The sequence below is a fragment of the Leptonychotes weddellii genome, chromosome X, assembly GCF_054177405.1.
Source record: "Leptonychotes weddellii isolate Sample4059 chromosome X, ASM5417740v2, whole genome shotgun sequence".
Lineage (NCBI taxonomy): Eukaryota > Metazoa > Chordata > Mammalia > Carnivora > Phocidae > Leptonychotes > Leptonychotes weddellii.
The window spans coordinates 101,102,360-101,122,088 of NC_138385.1; the positions used below are offsets into that span (position 1 = coordinate 101,102,360).

Consider the following 19,729-nt stretch of genomic DNA (forward strand, 5'->3'; position numbering starts at 1 on the left):
GTCTTCAGGGCTGTGTCCTATGCAACCAAGAAACTCAACTGTACACGCCTCTAAGAGAAGAAAACATGCTTTAAAGAAACTTTATAGACCTCACTTGGGCTAATGCTTATAACAGCCTTGCGTGCATGTCCATGTGTATATACACCCTCATAACACAAAGAAACATTAGAATCTTTTTTTTTCCCTTTTGGCTTCCCTAAAATAAAGCAAAAGAAAGGCATTGACTCACTATGGCTCAATTTATCTGTTACTGTCATACATTTCAATTTCACGAGGGTTCTGCCATTTGCACTTCTGAAGAAGCCAGGTTTGTAAGGTCCTAAGCTAACCTTCATATCGAAAACATGTTTCTACTTTTTGGTCAGTATAAACACAGCGCAATCAACCCACATTGACTTAACAGTATTTACCTTCTTCCTCATAAAATTTCCTTGGTTATGAATGAATCCAGCCTCCTACATTTAAATTATCTACTATTGTCTATCAGCTCAAAATCTAAGGAAATTAACTGCCTGCCATTTTCTCTAAATTCTTGTTCAATCATAAGTGATAAAAAGGTGCCAGGGTTAATATAATTCAAATTCACTAGTGAAGCTTATGAGCAAAGGTGTTTCTTATTAGTAAATGCAGAACCTCATGAAATGTTTTAAGGAAATTCAAGTAAATTATTCCCAATGAGTCACTGTTTATAGCTACGCTGCTCAAAGAAAGGAAGTTAAAAAGATTTTACAGGCAGGTAGGTTCATAGGCCCTTGAGTTTCGTTACAGTACATTTTTAAAAAAACACCATAAGGATATGTAAGATAAAAGTAAAAACCAGGGCACTTTTTAAAAAGCTACCATTGAAGAAAAATGAGATTTAAACAAAATTTCCCTACAACTCTTTGAACAGTAATTATTCACCAGAGTGAAGAAGGCATAAAGGAATATTGATTTTGCTCATAAAATAAAAATACATTCCATAATGAAAAAATTTCTGTAGTACAGATAAAAGAGACAACAGTCCTTACAGTACCTGAAGCAGAAAGCAAATTACTATTTTCAGGATTGAGTTGTAAATTACCAGAGGGGGGAAAAAAATAGCCTTATGATGAAATCGCTAAATACCATAAAGTACGAAAATATGAGCAGATGTCGCCGCAATAAGCCCCAAATTGCTTGGAAATTAAAACACTAAAACCCATAATAATTCAATAAGTAATTAATACATAAACAGCTCTTATTACAAGCTGTTCAGAAAAATCTTTAGAATCAAATTCTTACTCTTTGGTCCAAAACAGATGGTAACTCACAAATGAGAGTCTTGGAATTGAAGATTATCTTTTATATATGTTGTTAAACTCAGTAAGTGTAATTAACATCATCTGTGTGTTATAAACACACAAAAATGGGTAAATATGACTGGGCAGCAACGTTCTTCTGCTTATGCAACATGTCAAAATTAGTTTATTGATGGAAACAATAAATTAAAAATGATAAATCCGATCTTCCAATACCTAATCGTAACTGATTTTCCCATGATCAGTACCCAGATAGAATGACCACCCATGAGCAGTACTGGCAAAAAGGTTCATGTACTGCAAAGTATTGGTGTGAAATGGCAACGATTTTAACAAATGCAGTATATTCTTTATTCTCAAAGGTAATAATGAATATAAAAAGGACTTCACAATTTCCTGGTTGCTCCTCAGCTCTAGGCAAGGCACGGTGTAGACCTATCCCAGCAGTCCTTCCACGTGGAGGTAGAGAGCCCGCAGAACACTCGCCATGTTGTGCAAACATCCACTGTCAAGTCCCAAAACATTTCCATCACTCCAAAACGAAACCATGTACACCCAATTAAGCAGTTGCTGCTCATTCCCTGGCAACTACCAGTCTACTTCCTGTCTCTCTGGATTTGCCTATTCTGAACATGTCACACCAGTGGAAGCGTGTCTGGCTCCTTTCACTAAGCAAAATGCTTCCAAGGTTCAGCCACGATGAAGTGTGTATCAGCACCTCATTCCTTTTTGTGGCTGAATACTATTCTACTGTGGGGATGAACTACACTTTGTTCATCCCTCCATCAGATGCTGGGCATCGTCGCTTGCGTTCACCTTCTGCCCATTGTGATTACTGCTGCTATGAACAATCATGTACAAATACGTGTTTGAGCCCCGGGTTTCCAGCCCTTGGGGCGTACGCTGTTGGAGGGGAACTGCCCTGCATCAGCTCGCCTTGATCCTCCTTTATGGAAGCCTCATCCTCTCCAGGACTGACAGATGCAAACGGGACAGGCAGAGAGGTCTGCACGGGGAACGGACATACAGGAGGGAGCCAGGGAACCCGCCAGCCTAAGGCACCACCTGGCAAACGGCGGACAGCCATAGCTCTGCACAGCAAGCACCAAGAAGAAGAAGAATGCTCTCTCTCTACTTGGAGCAAAGCAAATTACTCTCCCACTCAGGAGTACCTCAAAGTCTATCAGGCAACCAGAGAAACCAGACTGGTTTTGTTTTGCCCTTGCCCACCTCCTCACCTCCCCCCAGGTTTAGCACCAAAGCTCTGAGTTTGGGGTTGCTCACAATTCCACTTAGATTTATCAGAGACACTTGAGCTTGACAATGGTTGTCCAGGTACCTTCTCAAATGTAATACTGAATTTTAATATTGATCCATGCATGTGATACCTAATAAAAGCATGGAATTATCACAGTGTGTCCACATTTTAACACAATGGTTTCAACCAGGGCCGACGGTGCCTTGACCCCAGGATATAGTAGGCACAGTCTGGAGACCTTTTTGGCTGTCACACCTGGAAGAGGGGGTCCAATGGCAACTAGTGAAGAGAGACCAGGAAGGCCGCTGGACATCCTACACCTCACAGAACAGCCTCCCCGCAAGAAAGACTGATCTGCCCCAAAATGTCCATAATGCTAAGGTTGAGAAACTTTATTTTAACAGAACAGATTTTAGACTAAATTCTTCTCTTCATGACTTCTGATTTTTACTATGAAATATCGGAAGGTGAAGTAACACTTTCACGCAGGTCTTAGATTCAGAAGGAAGCGTCTAGGGGGTGCTTCCACAGATTGCCATAATGCTTCCTTCATCATTGCCCAAATTTTCAAAACAAATCGCCTACATGGATCACTAAGTCAAAGGGACAGACACATGTTTTGACTAATCATAAATTAAATGCTTAACATAGAAATATTCTATTAATTCTATTTCTTGATAGACTAGAATCCAATTTGCACCATAAAGTCTTTTTTTTTTTTTTTTTTAATTGCCTATGGAGAAGCCAGCATGGCGCAGGACTGAGGTCTACTACGGCCAGCCAACACCACCTGCCAGCCAGGGGAGGAAGCCAGCGTGGAAGCAGATCATCCAGCCCCAGTCAAACCGTCGGATGACTGCAGCCCCCGCTGACCTCTTCGCTGCAATTTCAGAGAGGCTCCGGACAGAACCACCCAGCCGAGTCACACCAGCAATCCAATACATGGGGAAGGGCAGGTGGGAAAGATGTGTGGGGGGAGGGTCCCTTCAGTAAGTGCCTCTGCATCACTATCCACAGGCTGGGGACAATCATGTGCAGAGCTGCTGTCAGGAAAACCAAGAACCAAATGAACTGGGAAGCCAAGCAGCCCGAAGTTTGCCAAAGCGTGTTCCTCAGAACAAGGTTTTCTAGGTGGTTGGAGTGCGTTTGGTCTGCATCACCTGAAAAATGTTTCCACCATCCAAGAAAACGGGAAACAATGGGTTTCGTAAAGTCATTAAAAAGCAGTAGTAGTATAAAAAAATAATAGTGGTTAACACGAAACTGCACCTATTGTTTGCCCAGCTCTGTTCCACGTGCTTTAAACTCATGTCATCCTTTATTAAATAATGGAAAAAGCCTGCCTACCAGACCCTCATGTTGCGTTTTCACTGCTGTACCCCAGGCCCCACCACCAGCCTCATCACACCAGGTGATCACACACAATACATCATCATTCTGCTCTCAGGATTCGCTCACTACGGCTCTGAGCCGTAGGCAGCAGGAATTCTGCGAAGCACCTTCTTCACCGAGCTTTACTTCTAGCAGGCTCCTCCATGTATGCAGGCATCCCATCGGTGAGGACTCCTCACGGTCAATATGCCGTGGTTTGCCCAACACTCCCAAAGTCCTCTCTGAAAGGCTTTCCAACAATATGTTGAAATTTAAAACACAATTTTCTGATTGACTCTGGACACATCAGTCACTAGACATTCCAATTAATTGAGGTTTTGCTGTTGGAAGACTGTGGTTCTCCAAGAGAAAATAATAAACACACTTTTTAGAATTTGGAAGCTTGAAATATAAAGATGACAGTACTTGACTAAAATGAACACAGTGTGCCAAGATGGTAATGACTTATAAAAATAAATGTTACTTTTAATATTATAATAGTATCAAGAAATAGGGCAGTTCTAGATAAGCCTTTATCCATTGGGAATTAATCAGGCCATCATCCTCATTTCTCTTTCTACTCATTGAACTAGGAAAATGGGTACTGCAAAGTGAAAACTCACAATGCATGAATTATTTCCTCATATCTTATCTCTTTTAAAGAAAAAAAAACTCACTTTTGGAATACCCTTAATTTAGGTGGATTAATTCTTGCCACTGTAGTAAATGTGTGCCTTTGTCTGTTTATATGTAAGACCAAAGAGACAACACCGAAGGGACCCCTTCCCTTTTAAAGTTCCGCTTATGACCCAGGAAAAATGTTTTTATATTGTTAGTGATAAAAGATCCTAATTTGGTACGCAAATTCCAAGGGCCTAACCTTTGATGTTCTTTAAATAAGCTTATATGTCGGGGCGCCTGGGTGGCTCAGTGGGTCAAGCGTCTGCCTTCGGCTCAGGTCATGATCCCAGGGTCCTGGGACCGAGCCCTGCATCGGGCTCCCTGCTCAGCGGGGAATCTGCTTCTCCTTCTCCCTCTGCCGCTCTCCCCACTCATTCTTGTTCTTTCTCTCTCTCAGATGAATAAAAAAAAGCCTGCACGGTCAAATGACAATATATGTTGTCCGATGTCTACAGAAAACATTTAGTCCGAATGTTTTTGGAATTAACCCTGCAGTATTGTTAGCTGTAGGCGGTAAGCCTGGGTGTGCCATCGAGTCTCCTTTAGGGCACACGAACTAGGCAACGGGTCATTACTGTGCCAACGTGAGAAAGTTTGGAAAAATGGCTATTAGTGGAGTGTGCCCACTAGGCTGGCAGTCACACGCAGTTACGGCTGACACCCCCTTCACAAGTCATCTTGTGTGTACACTCTGCACACGACCAGGCCCATGTCCAAGAGCTCCCTGTACCACACCATTCTCTATGGTCCAAGCAGACAGCAGGGAGTTACAAACCATGCAAAACTAATAAACACTGATTTTCATGGTGCCCAAACATGGGGCAGGGTTCATTTTACTCTTTGTTCATAAAACGCCAGTCCTTAGATACGGTAACATGTATTACTTAGAGCAAAGCTTCCAAGATTGAGTAAGTTCGGGAAATTCTAGGTTAAAAAAGGTAAAACAGATCCATAAAGCTGAACAAACCCCAAGCAGGATAAACACCAGAGAAAACCCTAATAAGACACAATCAATTTCCTGAAAATCAGCAGTAAAAAGAAACTCATAAAAGCAGCCAGAGAAAAAGCACAAATTACACCCAGAGGGAAAGGTAACAAAACTCACAAACTTCTTGTCAAAAATGATTAAGCCAGAAGACAATGGAATGAAATTTGAGAGAGCTCAAAGAATATGTAAACTTAAAATTCTACTCTCAGGGGCGCCTGGGTGGCTCAGATGGTTAAGTGTCTGACTTCAGCTCAGGTCGTGGTCCCGGGGTCCTGGGATCGAGCCCCACATCGGGCTCCTGGCTTACCAGGGAGTCTGCTTCTCCCTCTCCCTCTGCCCCTCCCACTGCTCATGCTCTATCTCTATGCCTCAAAGGAATAAATAAAATTAAAAATAAAATAAAATTCTACTCTCAGAATAGCTTTCAAAAATGAAGACAAAATAAAGACTCTTTAAGACAAATGCAGACAGAATTCAATGCCAATACGCCTGTCCTACAAGAAAAATTAATCGAAGTTCCTTAAGGGGAAGAATAATGAGCTCAGATGGACCTCTGGATTTCTGCAAAGGAATGAGGAGCAGCAGAAAGGGTGAACAGGGGGGTAAATATAAAAACATTTTCTTCTCATTTTAAAATTTCTTTTACATATAATTGACTGCTTAATGCAAAATTAGTAACAGTATTGTGGTTTCTTAAATATATGAAAGTAAAATGTATGACAACAGTAGTACCAAGAAGTAGGAATGGAAGAACAGACCTACACTGTTAGGTCCTTAACACATGATGTGGTAAGAGAAAACAACGCAGACTGTGACAAGTTAAAGACCGTTATTGCCAGCATTAGAAAAACACTAAAAATTGGGGCGCCTGGGTGGCTCAGTCGGTTGAGTGTCCGACTCTTGATTTCAGCTCAGGTCACGATCCCAGGGTCCTGGGATGGAGCCCTGGGTCAGGCTCCCTGCTCAGTGGGGAACCTGCTTCTTCCTCTCCCTCTGTGCCTCCCCACCCCCAGTCATGGGTGTGCTCGCTCTCTCAAATAAACAAAATCTTAAAAAAACACTAAACATTAAAACAAAGAGGTATAGCTAATAAATTAAAAGTAGAATCATCAAAAAATTCTTAATTTATACAAACATATGCAGGCAGTTTTGACCCCTGAAGGTCATCTGCACCCAGGGCAAAAACGCCTGGAGAGACTTGTCGGGGGGGAGGGGGAGGTGCATCTAATGGGTAGAGGCCAAGGTAACTAAGTGCTCAACACCCTACAGCACAGAAGACATCTCCCCTGCGAGAAGGATTAACCGGTCACAAATGTCAACAGAGCCGAGACTGGGCAATCCTGATACGAAGGTAAAATGTCAGAAGTCTTCCAAGTCACTAAGGTTGCTTGCTCTCGGTGTGGAGGGACAGCCTCTACGGTAAGCTTCTGATTTTTAACACAAATACAGTCTACAAAGTATAATCTCTTAATTCAGTAATGAGAGGCACACATCAGCTGTTTCCATCATGAAAATTCTTGAGCAGCAAGGCTAACTATGCCCTCAAACCCCGCCCCGCCCCCACGTGAGGAGGAAGTGGATCTTCTATAAAGGCCCTTCCCGTCCATTATGTAACACAGCCGCCCTCTTCATTATTCCCATTTTGTAGGTAAAAAGACTGAGTTCTAGAGAGTTTAAGTGAATCTAGACTAGTTTTCACAGCTTATACGTGGTAGGATTTTAACCCCAAAGTTCTGGCTTTGATCTGAGGGCTCGTGTCATTTCATATCATACGAAATAATTTACAGTAATTTGGATGGAAGGGAGGTAAGAATTTATTCTGCACAATGGAAATAAATAGGAATTTGCAGCTGGTAACAGAATTTATTGAAAGGAAGTCTTCCAAACACTCTGAATAATTGATTTCATATATGCAACGCGTTACGTGCGATTCATTTGGCTCATCTTTTATACTCTGAGTTGATCTGAAATGGATTTAGCCATTTACACTGTACCAACAAGCTACTGCATTCAATTCATTTTTGGATTTTCTGTGATACGTTATTTTTTCCGACTGACTCACATCAGGCTTTCCCAGGTAGGGAAAGTCTGACACTGTCAGGTATCTAGACCCCGGGAGCTGGAACGAGAGTGAGCCATCATGGGCTCTGCATTTTGCTCACTCTCTCTCTCGTTATGCAAAATCCAGACTGATTGGAGTCTTCGACCAACACCGAATATCTTATTTATGGAGATCATTCATTCACAGGCGAGAGATCATTGCTCTCACCAAGAAAGCAGCAGAGTGTGCTGGTCAGTTGAGGAAGTCAAACTGTGGAAAACAAGTTTCCTTTTTGATCCGCGGAATTCCGATCCTTAGCAGTAAGCGCCATGCCATTTCTACACACCCCCTCTGCTGCTCGATCGGTCTTTAAGATGTAGCGCTGCCCTTACTCCATCACTGGTCCCAGATACTTGCGAGGTCACGAGCGGCAGTAATTATTAGAGTAAAGGATTGTAAGATCCAAGTGAAACATGTACGACGTACCTCAGAAGTGTGCATTCACATCAGGCCCGATTTCACGTGTCTGTAGCTCCCGCATGCGAGCGCTTTCCCATTCGTAAGATGAACGTCACTACCTCCGTAAGAACTGCAACTCCTCCATCTACTTTCAGACCTTTCTTAACGCTCTGACGTGGCTCCTTTGAACCTACTGGAGGGGTGATGCCACTCAGTCAGCCCTGGAAGACTCGAAAGGACACACAGTTTGGCTCTCTTGGGCCCGAGGACCAAACAGTTACGTCTTCTTCTTCTTGGATGTAATGGGGCTGAATCGCAGTGACACCAGCTTTGTCCCTTGTGTGACGGTTACAAATGGCAGTGTGTAGTATTCAGTCTTTGGGGAAACAAACAGTTGAGGCAGTTTGCTTGAAGCATGACCAAGAATTCTACCATCTCATTAAAACGCACTGGGACGTAAAACGTGGGAGGCAGGCAGGCACTGCCGTCCTCTGTAAATGAGGGCACAGGACACGGAAAGAGAACATACCCTGTGCCCAGAGGAGGGCCTAGCATGACATCGGTCAGCAAGACTCATGTTTTCTGGGGCGCCTGGCTAGCTGACTCATTTGGTAGAGCATGGAACTCTTGATCTTGGGGTCATGAGTCTGCGACCCACGTTGGGCACAGAGATTACTTAAAAACTACAACAACAACAACAACAAAAACCAGAAGAAAGAAGAAGAAGAAGACGACGACGACGACAACGATGACCTGTGTTTCCCTACAATTTATTCTGTCAGTAAAGCATGCAACTCTTGATCTCGGGGGGTTAAGGGTTTGAGCCCCACATTGGGTGTAGAGATTGCTTAAAACTAAAACCTTTAAAAAAATAAAAATAAATAAAATACCAAAAAATACAAGGGCTATTGAATCTTGTGACAGAGAAAAGAACACATGATTTAAAAACTTTTAAACTCGGGGCACCTGGTGGCTCAGTCGTTAAGCTTCTGCCTTCAGCTCAGGTCATGATCCCAGAGTCCTGCTTCTCCCTCTCCCACTCCCCCTGCTTGTATTCCCTCTCTCATTGTCTCTCTCTCTCTCTCTCTGTTAAATAAATAAATAAATAAATAAATAAATAAATAAAATCTTTTAAAACAAAACAGAAAACTTTTAAACCTTCTGTGAGTCAAAGAGCTCAGCGGACGGGTCATCAGAATCCCCAGGTCTCCAAGGGCTTCTGACGGTCCCAATGGCTTCCGAGTCTGAGCTGGGATGCTGACGTCACCCTAAGCAGAGGCATCTCATCTTGCCCAATCAGAAATACACAGGCCAAAATGTCCGTGTGTGGTGCAAAGAGAAACGCAGGCATTTGTGCGAAGCTTCGAGGCTGCAGGAACGCCGAGTTCAGTGTGCTGCTGTCCCCCACACTGGCACCCACCCCCCCAAGCAGCTCAGAGACTCTGCACGTGCGCTGCCAGGAAGGTGTGAACCTGGAGGCAACCCCAGGCCACCTGGCCCTAAACGCCATCGCCCTCCCCCACCCGCCCCCACAATGTCTGTCTCCAGGGTGCACTTTTAAGGGACTCTTAAAAATAAAAGCTAGAAAGCCCAATTGTCCTTCTAGTGTCTGCATTTCCCCTGATGGTCAAACTCTGACCTCAACTGTGCTTGCCCTTGTCCGTCACGCTGTACTTATACCCAGTCTTTGTTGGCTTCCTCCTCCTGGATTGCAGTGTGGTCTTGTTTCCCAGAAATTACACTCAGTGCTGGGAAAGGATCATGATCCTTTACAAGGCAATCTGGCAGAGTCTCGAAGAAGCATCACGGCCCTGGAGTGAGGCCGGTGTGGCTAAACCCCAGAATCCCCCATTGGAAGCTGTGTGTCTCCTGATGAGTAACGTAACCTCTCTGTGCCACAGAGCACGGTGGTCTACAGTTACACCGCACAGATGCACGTATTCAAATATACGTAAAGCCAGACACGTGGGCTTGTGACAAACAAAGTTATGACTATAACCGCACAGAATAGCCAGAGCCATAAAACCCTAGCCACTAGAATGCTATGTTCCTTTTGTTCTAGTCATCATTCTCTCACGTTTTTAAAGGTGGGGGAAAAACCGTGAGCCTAAAAAAATAAAACAAGATGAAACTTATTTGTATTTTACCACCATTAAAAATGTTTTAAATAAATAAAAAACAAAAAGCCAAGATGAACCTAAAAACGTTTACGCCACTCACTGATCGAGAGGAATACGTTTCAAGATGTTTCTTTAAAGGGACTAAAACAGTCACACAAGTAAACGTGTGAGGGAATCGAGTTTTCCTTTCAACTGGAACATAATCCCATTTGTCTGTGGTTTCCTTAAATGGAAACATACTACTTGGTACTCGAACAACTGAATTTTTAAATGAGCAAGTGTGTTTGAGAAAGGAAGTAAGCATAGTCAGATGAGAAAACAAATCGGATCAGACTAAATGTGGATACTAACATTCCTGAACAGCGTAGTGAATACTACCTCAGCTCTGCTCACCAAACGATTTCACCTGCCTACCTTCTCGCTTTTATCAATACATCTTACCAGTCTAGCGGGCAAGACTTTTCTTCATGCAGACAGAATTTCAAACACAATCTCAAAAAGAGAAAATGCCAATGCTCCATTTCCTTTAAAAACGAAACATAGGAAAAGTAGAATTTCACTGTATTTCCTAGTTTAAGCTTAGCCTGATTTCCTTTGAGCCTGTTCACATTTCTGTCAGGTCCTAAGATCATGTTCATGAGGTACAGAAAATCCTATGGGGGGGCGCCTGGGTGGCTCAGTCGTTAAGCGTCTGCCTTCGGCTCAGGTCATGATCCCAGGGTCCTGGGATCGAGTCCCGCATCGGGCTCCCCGCTCGGCGGGAAGCCTGCTTCTCCCTCTCCCACTCCCCCTGCTTGTGTTCCCTCTCTCGCTGTCTCTCTCTGTCAAATAAATAAATAAAATCTTAAAAAAAAAAAGAAAATCCTATGGGGATGGACCTACAGGGCGTTATGCTAAGTGAAGTCAGAGAAAGACAAACACCATATGATTTCACGGATACAGAAACAAAGAACAAACTGATGGCTTCCAGTTGGGGGCGGGGGGAACGACACATGGGGGCAAATACCTTCAACGCCTAAATATATAGGTACCCATAGTACCTGGCTGTGTCCATTAAGAAGCTCTGGCGGGGACGTGTCTAACCACAAATTAAACTCTGAACAAAGTGTTACCCTAAAATGATACTCTGAAGATTTCGTTAAAATGAAGGAAGATGTTAAATGGTGGAAATGGATGCTATTTCAGATTTCTGGTTGTATGAATAGAACTTTTTACAACCCATACACGGCCCTCACTGCAGAGAAAGCTTTTTGCAAAAAAAAAAAAAAAATGTTGAAAACACCCTACAGTTCCAAGTATGACATTTACATGGTTTTATTGAAATATCACAGATTAAAAATAGAAGACTGCCTTTTAGTAGGGTACAGACCTTGTCCAAAAAAGTGGAGGAAAAAAAGTGAATTTTGAGAAATCCTCCTCAAATTTGGTTCCTTCATTAGTCAGAGATTTCTCTCTTATTCGCCGGAAAGAGAGAATTCCTTAAAAGACAGGACAGATAGACAAATTTTGGAACTGGGAATGAAAAAGGAAATGTATCTGAAATGGGCAAGCCTTGAAACTCAGTTGGGGTTAGGGCGCCTGGCTGACTCAGTAGGTAGAGAATGCAACACTCTTGATCTCGGGGTTGTGAGGTTGAGCCCCACAGTGGGTGTAGAGATTATTTAAAAATAAAATCTTAAAACAAAAAAACAACTTGGTTGGGGTTTTAAACTCTACACCTCCGTAGGGCTTCAGCAATGAGCACTGGAGGCTTCCGTGTGAAAAAGGGACAGAAATGAGGTTTAGAACAGTGTGATGAATGAGGTGGATAGCGTGATGTACCTGCAAAGACCCTGGGAAAAGCCTGTGCTCCACATGCGCAGTGGTCAACAGCTGTAAATATGCTTGTCTAACTTCTTACAATTCTAACCTGTTAGACCAGAGTTGGCAAACTTGTTCATAAAGGGTCCGAGAGTAATGAGTTTCAGCTTCAGGGCCCATATCTTCTCCCCCTGTTACAATCACTCCACTCTACCTTTGTAGGGAGACACAGTCATGCACAACACGCAAACCAATGGGTGTAGCTGCGTTCCAATGAAACTTTAATGATGTACAATAAAATCTGAATTTCACAGCATGTTCATGTATCATGACATTCTTCTTTTGATATTTAAAAATGTAAAAGCCATCCTTAGCTTGTTGACGGTACGAAAGTAGGCACTGGGCTAATTCTGGCCGGTGGGCGTTCGCTAGCTCTTCTGTTAGATAACATGAGTCATGGTTGGATGCCATTTCCATCACATCTCACCAAGATTACTTCAAAATGAACCCTCAGGAAAACAGTATGATGGTTCCCCAAAACATTAAATATAGAATTACCATATGATCCAGCAATTCCACTTCTAGATATAGAACCGAAAGAACTGAAAGGAAGCAGCTGAAGAAGTATTTGGACCCTGGTGTTCATATAACAGCAACATTATCCACAACAGCCAAAAGATGAAAACAACCCGCATGTCCACCAATGGACAAATGAATCCGCAAAGCTTGTATATATTATAAACACACACATATAGACATGAGGAGTACTAGTCAGTCTTTGAAAAGAATAAAATTCTGACACACACTACACTGTGGCTGAACGCGGAGGACATTATGTTAAGGGAAATAAGCCGGAAACCAAAGGGCAAAGAGTGTATGACCCCACTCGTGTGAAGTAGCTAGCGTAGCTAAAAATAGAGACAGAAAGTGTAATGGGGGCTGCAGGGAGCTGGGAGGTGGGCAAAAGGAAAGGGAGTTATTGCCGTAACAGGTACGGTGTTCTAATGCGGGAAGATGAAAAAGTTCTGGGGATGGACAGTCAATCTACTCAAGGCCACTATACTATATACTTAAAATTTACCATTTTGACCATGTTTATTTTATTTTTTTAAAGATTTATTTATTTGAGAGTGAGAGTGAGCACGGATGGGGGAGGGGCGAAGAGAGAGGGAGCGAGAAATCCCCAGCAGACTCCACACTCGGCACGGTCGGTGTCCGACACCAGGCTCAATCCCAGGATCCCAAGATCATGACCTGAGCTGAAATCAAGAGTTGAGCTGGCTGAGGGCGCCTGGGTGGCTCAGTTGGTTAGGCGACTGCCTTCGGCTCAGGTCATGATCCCGGAGTCCTGGGATCGAGTCCCACATCGGGCTCCCAGCTCGGCGGGGAGCCTGCTTCTCCCTCTGACCCTATCCCCTCTAATGCTGTTTCTCTCTCTCTCTCTCTCAAATAAATAAATAAATAAAATCTTTAAAAAAAAAAGTTGAGCTGGCTGAAATCTTGAAATCAAGAGCTCAACCGGCTAAGCCACCCAGATCCCCCGAAATGGGAAATTTCTATTATGTATATTTATACTATAAAAAAAAAAAAAAAACTCAAAGAAAATGAACCTTCAGTGCAAATGCATTTCTTTTTTTTTTTTTTTTTTTTAAAGATTTTATTTATTTATTTGACAGAGAGAGACACAGCGAGAGAGGGAACACAAGCAGGGGGAGTGGGAGAGGGAGAAGCAGGCCTCCCGCCGAGCAGGGAGCCTGATGTGGGACTCGATCCCAGGACCCTGGGATCATGACCTGAGCCGAAGGCAGACGCTTAACGACTGAGCCACCCAGGTGCCCCAGTGCAAATGCATTTCTTCCAAAGACTCTACTTGTTGGTTACAAAGAAACTTAGATCAAAACGGTGATGAGAGTTAAACTGCACATCAGTCATCTTACTTTGAAGTGAGCCTCAAGAATAAATGACCACTTTCTTTTATTGAGCCAGTTTCAAACCCTTAACCATGAAATACAAAATGGGCTCAGTTATCTTCAAATTCATAGGTGACACTTTGAGATACTTCCTGGTGGAACAGAGCCATTCTCTAGAAACCATCTCAGAATCTTGGTACTTTCTGAAATATCTGAACGTTAGTCAAACCCAGAAATTCTTAAGCCAGTTTCTGTCCTTGGAGAATTTAGCTACATGGTAGGAGAATGACACATTTTGGTTAATTAAATTCGTATTAATCTTTGTGGCTGGGAAATGGGACGGAAGCTCTTGCTCAGTCAAGAACATAAAAGCCATTCAAAAAATATTTAACACACTATGCCGTTAAATGATGTTCAGCACCGTCCTTGTGGTTGTTGGCAAAAACTCTAGAAGCCTAAGAAAAATAACAAGTATTCAGATTTATTTAATCTCAGCCAAATCATTTCTCCCTACCTCAGATGAAAGCTTCAGGAAAAAAAAGGAAATTTTGGCATAATTCTTAGTGGAAGCTGTTCCCCTTACTTTGAAACAAGAAAGGAGTTAATAAGATGATGACATTAACAAATTTCTCTCAAAAAGTTTCCAGATGGCGGGTTCACGCTACTCTGATCTTCTCCAAGCTTGTGTCCATGTTTACGAAAATACAAGGGATTATCAAATGACTGTGGCACCTTAAGTTTCTGAAAGGCATCTTTCTGAGCTCTGGGCCCCTCCCACTGACTGCCTCAGGGCAGGCCTGCAAGGCCGCTCACTTCCCCCCAGAGAACTCATCCTGTCCCTGGCTTGAGCCCCCAAATGCATTTCTGGCCCTGGCCCTCCCAGCTCCACACTCATCCCACATGACCTGTCCACTTGGAAGTCCAACCAGCATCCCACACGTGACCGGTCCAAAATGGAGCCCTGCACCTACCCTCCCACACCAACGTGCCCCTCCTCCCTCCTGCTGTCCCAGTGAATGACACCTCCCCCCGTCTTGGTGAACGACCCCAGACCCCGCCTCCTCCAGCCGGGACATCTTTTGGCAACCTCTGCTGAGGTATCCCAAATCTGGGCTTTCCCTCCTGGCCCCACGGAGCTCCGCGAACGGACAGTGAGACCGTCCTCTGCCTGGGAACCACCTGGAGCCACCACAGTCCCTCCCCCACCCCGCAGCCAGCCACCTGCTGGTGCAGTGACAAGGCACTGGAAGGTTTCAAGTCCGAACTCATCACCCTTATTATTATTATGTCCTGCAAGGAACTGCACACAGCTCTGATCCCGAGCCCTTCTCAGACGCTTGCTCCCATCACATCATGCCTGCCCCGTCTACTTTTCACCTCTCAAGTTCCTGAAGCTCCGTCCCACAGCCCGGCCTTTGCACGTGCTGTTCCCAAACTCTCTGCTGGCTCTCCCCAGCTGCATCCTCCAGACTTCAACTCAACTGTCCCCTCCTTAGGAACCATGGAACCCCTTCCACCCAAGTCACTTGGTCACGTGATCCTGCTCCTGTCCTTCACGGAATGTGTCGTTACCAAAGTATCGTGTCTGTTTCTCTGTCTACTGCCTCTCTAGCTCCAGCAGAGCAGGGGCCCCTGCATCCACAAGCCTGAGCTCAAAGGGTGTTGAACTCAACACCTGTATCCGCAAAGCTGAGCTTTGTGCTTCATACAAGAACGAAAATTCATACGTAGCTAAGTACATATGACAAAAAAAAAAAAAAACTTCAGAATACACTAAGATGTACTTAACACTGAAACTCCACTGAATATTGCATTTTCCTTCTTGATGACTCATGCACCATTTTCAGGTCTTACAGGGCTTTATAATAAGCGTTAATGATAATCATATAGTAGGAGTAGAAGTAGAAGCTGTGTGATACCACAGCCGTCTGAATTTATACAGTTCTGAGTAGACGGCGGTGCATCCCCGTGTTACCTACACGTAAGAGTTTAATATCATCACATAAACCTTACAACCAAGTTAGTCCAACATATACGTAAGGACTAGACTTCACTCTTCACTGTGAGGTCTAACAATTAAAAGACAAATAGTAACCAGTTCTCATAAAGGACTCTGCTATATTCCCAGCAGCCGGGATATTCTTCGGATACGCTGGGTCCCCAAATCTGTCCAAGGCTGCTCACCTGAGCTCAGCTGTCCTCGCTCCTGTCAACTACAGAATATGGGGACATCACCCAGATGAAGTATGAGTGCACACAGAGCCTGTTACTAGCTTTTCACGGAAACGAAGCTGAACGCTAGACGGGACAAGTATGAGTCCTCTTCACAAATGTCATGGGATTCATTGAAGGCAAGACAACCAAGAAGACCGGGGGAACAGTGGAAATCTGGGGAGATGCAGAGAAGAGATTTCTGCGCAGTTTTCACGTGGAAGAACTAGAAGCTAGAAACCCAGCAAAACGTGCTAGGCACTATGAGTGGACTCTCTTGGGGGAAAGTTCTGGCTGGGACTCCTTGGAGCAAAGGGGAAGCCCGCCCTCCGAGTACTGGAGGATGACTGGGTAGTCACGTGCTTTAGGGTAAAACAACAAAACACACAAGATGTGTATGCCTCCTTTTTTAGGATTCCCAGCTTTTCCTGACTTTTTCAATTAACATGACAGTGCTCAGGCCAGATTCTGGGGGAGGGAGCTAACTCCCTAAGTTCTCTCTGCGTGATGAATACGCATTTATAATGTGTGTAAATCAAGAAGTCGTTTGTGCTTACACCCTGAAATTCTAGATGGCTGACAGTGACTGCTCACACGTTTTGGAGTCCAGAAGAGGCCCGAGGTTACAGGGCTATAGCTTCACAATGCAAACTGATGCAGTAAAATCGCTATACTATTCCAGAAAGCAACCCCCATGCAAATCCTCTGAAGCTCCTTTACAAAATGAAGCATCTAAGTGCCTAAAATAGAACATATATTAAGATTATTTTCACTAACACTGGTTTCTTAGTATTAGAAAAGGATGTTAATTCAAAATAAGCAGATTCAAATTGAAATAAGTTAAGTTTTCCACCTTGTTAAATATGTTAGCTTAAAAAAACTCCTTTCATGAACCTTTGGTCCTAAATGCAGCTCTCTGCAAAGGGAAATATATACCTGTGAGATACGATCAGTTTTAAAAAGGAGACAAAATGCTGATCTTTGACCGAGTCCCTCAACCTCTCTTCACCTCCACCTTCACAGAGTGGCTTAAAACTCTTTACCTCCAAACGTTGGTGAGGTCTAGCCTTCTTGACCCCAACAGGAATGGTTTGCTCATTGCCTCCTTGGGCTCCCAAGGTATATGCTGTACGTAGCGCGTGAAAGGACCAACTTCCATGTGCTGGGATGGGTTCTTTACATTTCTCATTTGGTTCTCTGCCAAATGCCAGACCTAAGACCTGTATGTATCCCTGTCTGCATTTACCTATCTATTCCAGTGGTTCCCCACTGGGGGGTGACTGTGTCCCCCCAGGGGACACTGGGCTATCTCTGGAGACAGTTCTGGTTGTCGCAGGAGAGTTACTGGTACCTGGTGGATGAAGACCAGGGATGCTGCTCAAGATCCCACAATACAGAGGACCGCCCCACCAGCCCAAGAACTAGCCAGCCCCAAATGTCAAAAATGCCCAGGCTCAGAAACCCATTATGTCCCCTTATGGAATTTATCTGTTTTTCCTGCAGTCAGTGTTCATGTTCTCTACAAGTTTAACCTTTTTTTCTTGCTCCTATGTTGTCTGCAAGACACTTCCTTCACTCTTTTGGTAGGAACTCAATCTCGCTTGTATTTTTCCAGCATTCAAAGACTCTCCACATGGTTCTGGGCATCACTGTAGGGAGGCCAGCAATCCACAGAGTTTTAATGTTTCTATCTTCTAAAGCTACTGCCCTTCTAAAATAACGGTTCAATATATTTGTTTGAAACAAATGTATTCTGCCTAAATTTAACAGCATACGCCACTCAGTTGTATTAATTAGCGGTCAGATAACACCGCTATCAACGTAGGGTAATTACCACAGAATATTTATATATAGAGCATCTTCTTCATCAAGATGAAAACAAAACAAAACCACACACGCACAAAAGAAAAAATCCCCAAGGATGGTCTGAGTCACAGAGATCTCAACGAACCTCAACTTCTAACTACCTAGAAGGCACTTCGAAATTTTTATTTAGTGATTTAAGTCATCTCTACCCACCATGTGGGGCTTGAACTCACAACCCCGAGGTCAAGCGTTGCACGCTCCCGCGCCCGAGCCAGCCCGGCGGCCCAGAAGGCAGTCTGTACGCGGGCCTGCAGCGTGCAGCTACAAGACAATGGTGTCCACCATCAGAGCAGGCTCAGTGCAGATGGAGGGGAGGCGGCGAAAAGAAGACCGAATGATCGGATACACACAAACAGGCTCAGGATTTCCAGGGCATCTATTTAAAATGCAGAAGACGAATCATTATGAACACTAGTTCATCATAATGCCTGTCTCAAAAGGCAGTACCTGCCAGACACCAAAAGACTAGCCAATTTAGCCAAAAACAAATGGCTGAATTTTTTTTTTTTTTAAGATTTTATTTATCTATTTGAGAGAGAGAGAGAATGAGAGACAGAGAGCATGAGAGGGAGGAGGGTCAGAGGGAGAAGCAGACTCCCTGCAGAGCAGGGAGCCCGATGCGGGACTCGATCCTGGGACTCCAGGATCATGACCTGAGCCAAAGGCAGTCGCCCAACCAACTGAGCCACCCAGGCGCCCCGAATGGCTGAATTAAAATTAAATTAAAAACCCAAGCGCTGTACCTCCTGTCTCCCCCGTTACACCACTCCTAGTGGATCTGAATGGCTCAGTTACTGAAACAGTGTCACACGGATGAAGCCCACATTTAAGTACTTGTTGCCCCTCGTCTGCTGCCACGTGGACATCAGGGGTGTCCAGGTCGCCATAAACGTGAGGAAGCAATCCATCACACACCGGAACCTCAAACAGCTGGGTCTAACTGCATTAATCTCTTCTCAGTGTCTATGGGGCATAAACCTGCATTTAACGAGACTATTCTCACCGCATGGAAGTTCAGCACGGCAGGTCAGGAGGGGCACTTAGAACCAATATACTGGGCAAACGTGAGGATGATTTACAAAGCTCCTCAGAAAGCAAAATACTACCAAAGCCTTGGTAATAATAAAAGTGCTCCATTTGCATACGTTTTAACAGCATCACCACTGTAAGAAAACATAGCCTGAATTCTCCTTATTGGGTCAGAACATGCTATTAAAACAAAATCAGGGGCTTCTTATTAATCAGCTCACCTCATTCAACCTGCCATGATTACAAACCTCTCGGTAGTTTAAACGAGATCATGCTCAGGGAAAAGCATTATGTTTGCTAATTTCTACACAAAACCCAAGAGAAATCAATTTCACTTACAATTTTTCTAATTGGCAAAGGTACATTAAAAAGTGTGCGGTTTTTTTTTTCAACCAAGTAATATTATATAACAGAAAATGGTATTTTACCTCTTTCTCGAAAACAAACGAGAATTTAAAAAACTTGAGTTTCTAATTACACAGCTGAAAAATCACAAAAAATTAATTCAAATATACCAGAATCACTTTTAAAGGTAACCAGGGGCGCCTGGGTGGCTCAGTTGGTTAAGCGACTGCCTTCGGCTCAGGTCATGATCCTGGAGTCCCGGGATCGAGTCCCGCATCGGGCTCCCTGCTCGGCAGGGAGTCTGCTTCTTCCTCTGACCCTCCCCCCTCTTGTGTGTTCGCTCTCTCTCATTCTCTCTCTCTCTCAAATA

General features: G+C 43.8%; 1 protein-coding gene across 4 annotated transcripts in view; it reads right to left on the reverse strand.

Annotated features, from left to right (window-relative positions):
• Positions 1-19,729, reverse strand: part of TBL1X (transducin beta like 1 X-linked) — a 208,543-nt gene that overhangs the window by 64,592 nt on the left and 124,222 nt on the right. The window lies entirely within an intron of this gene.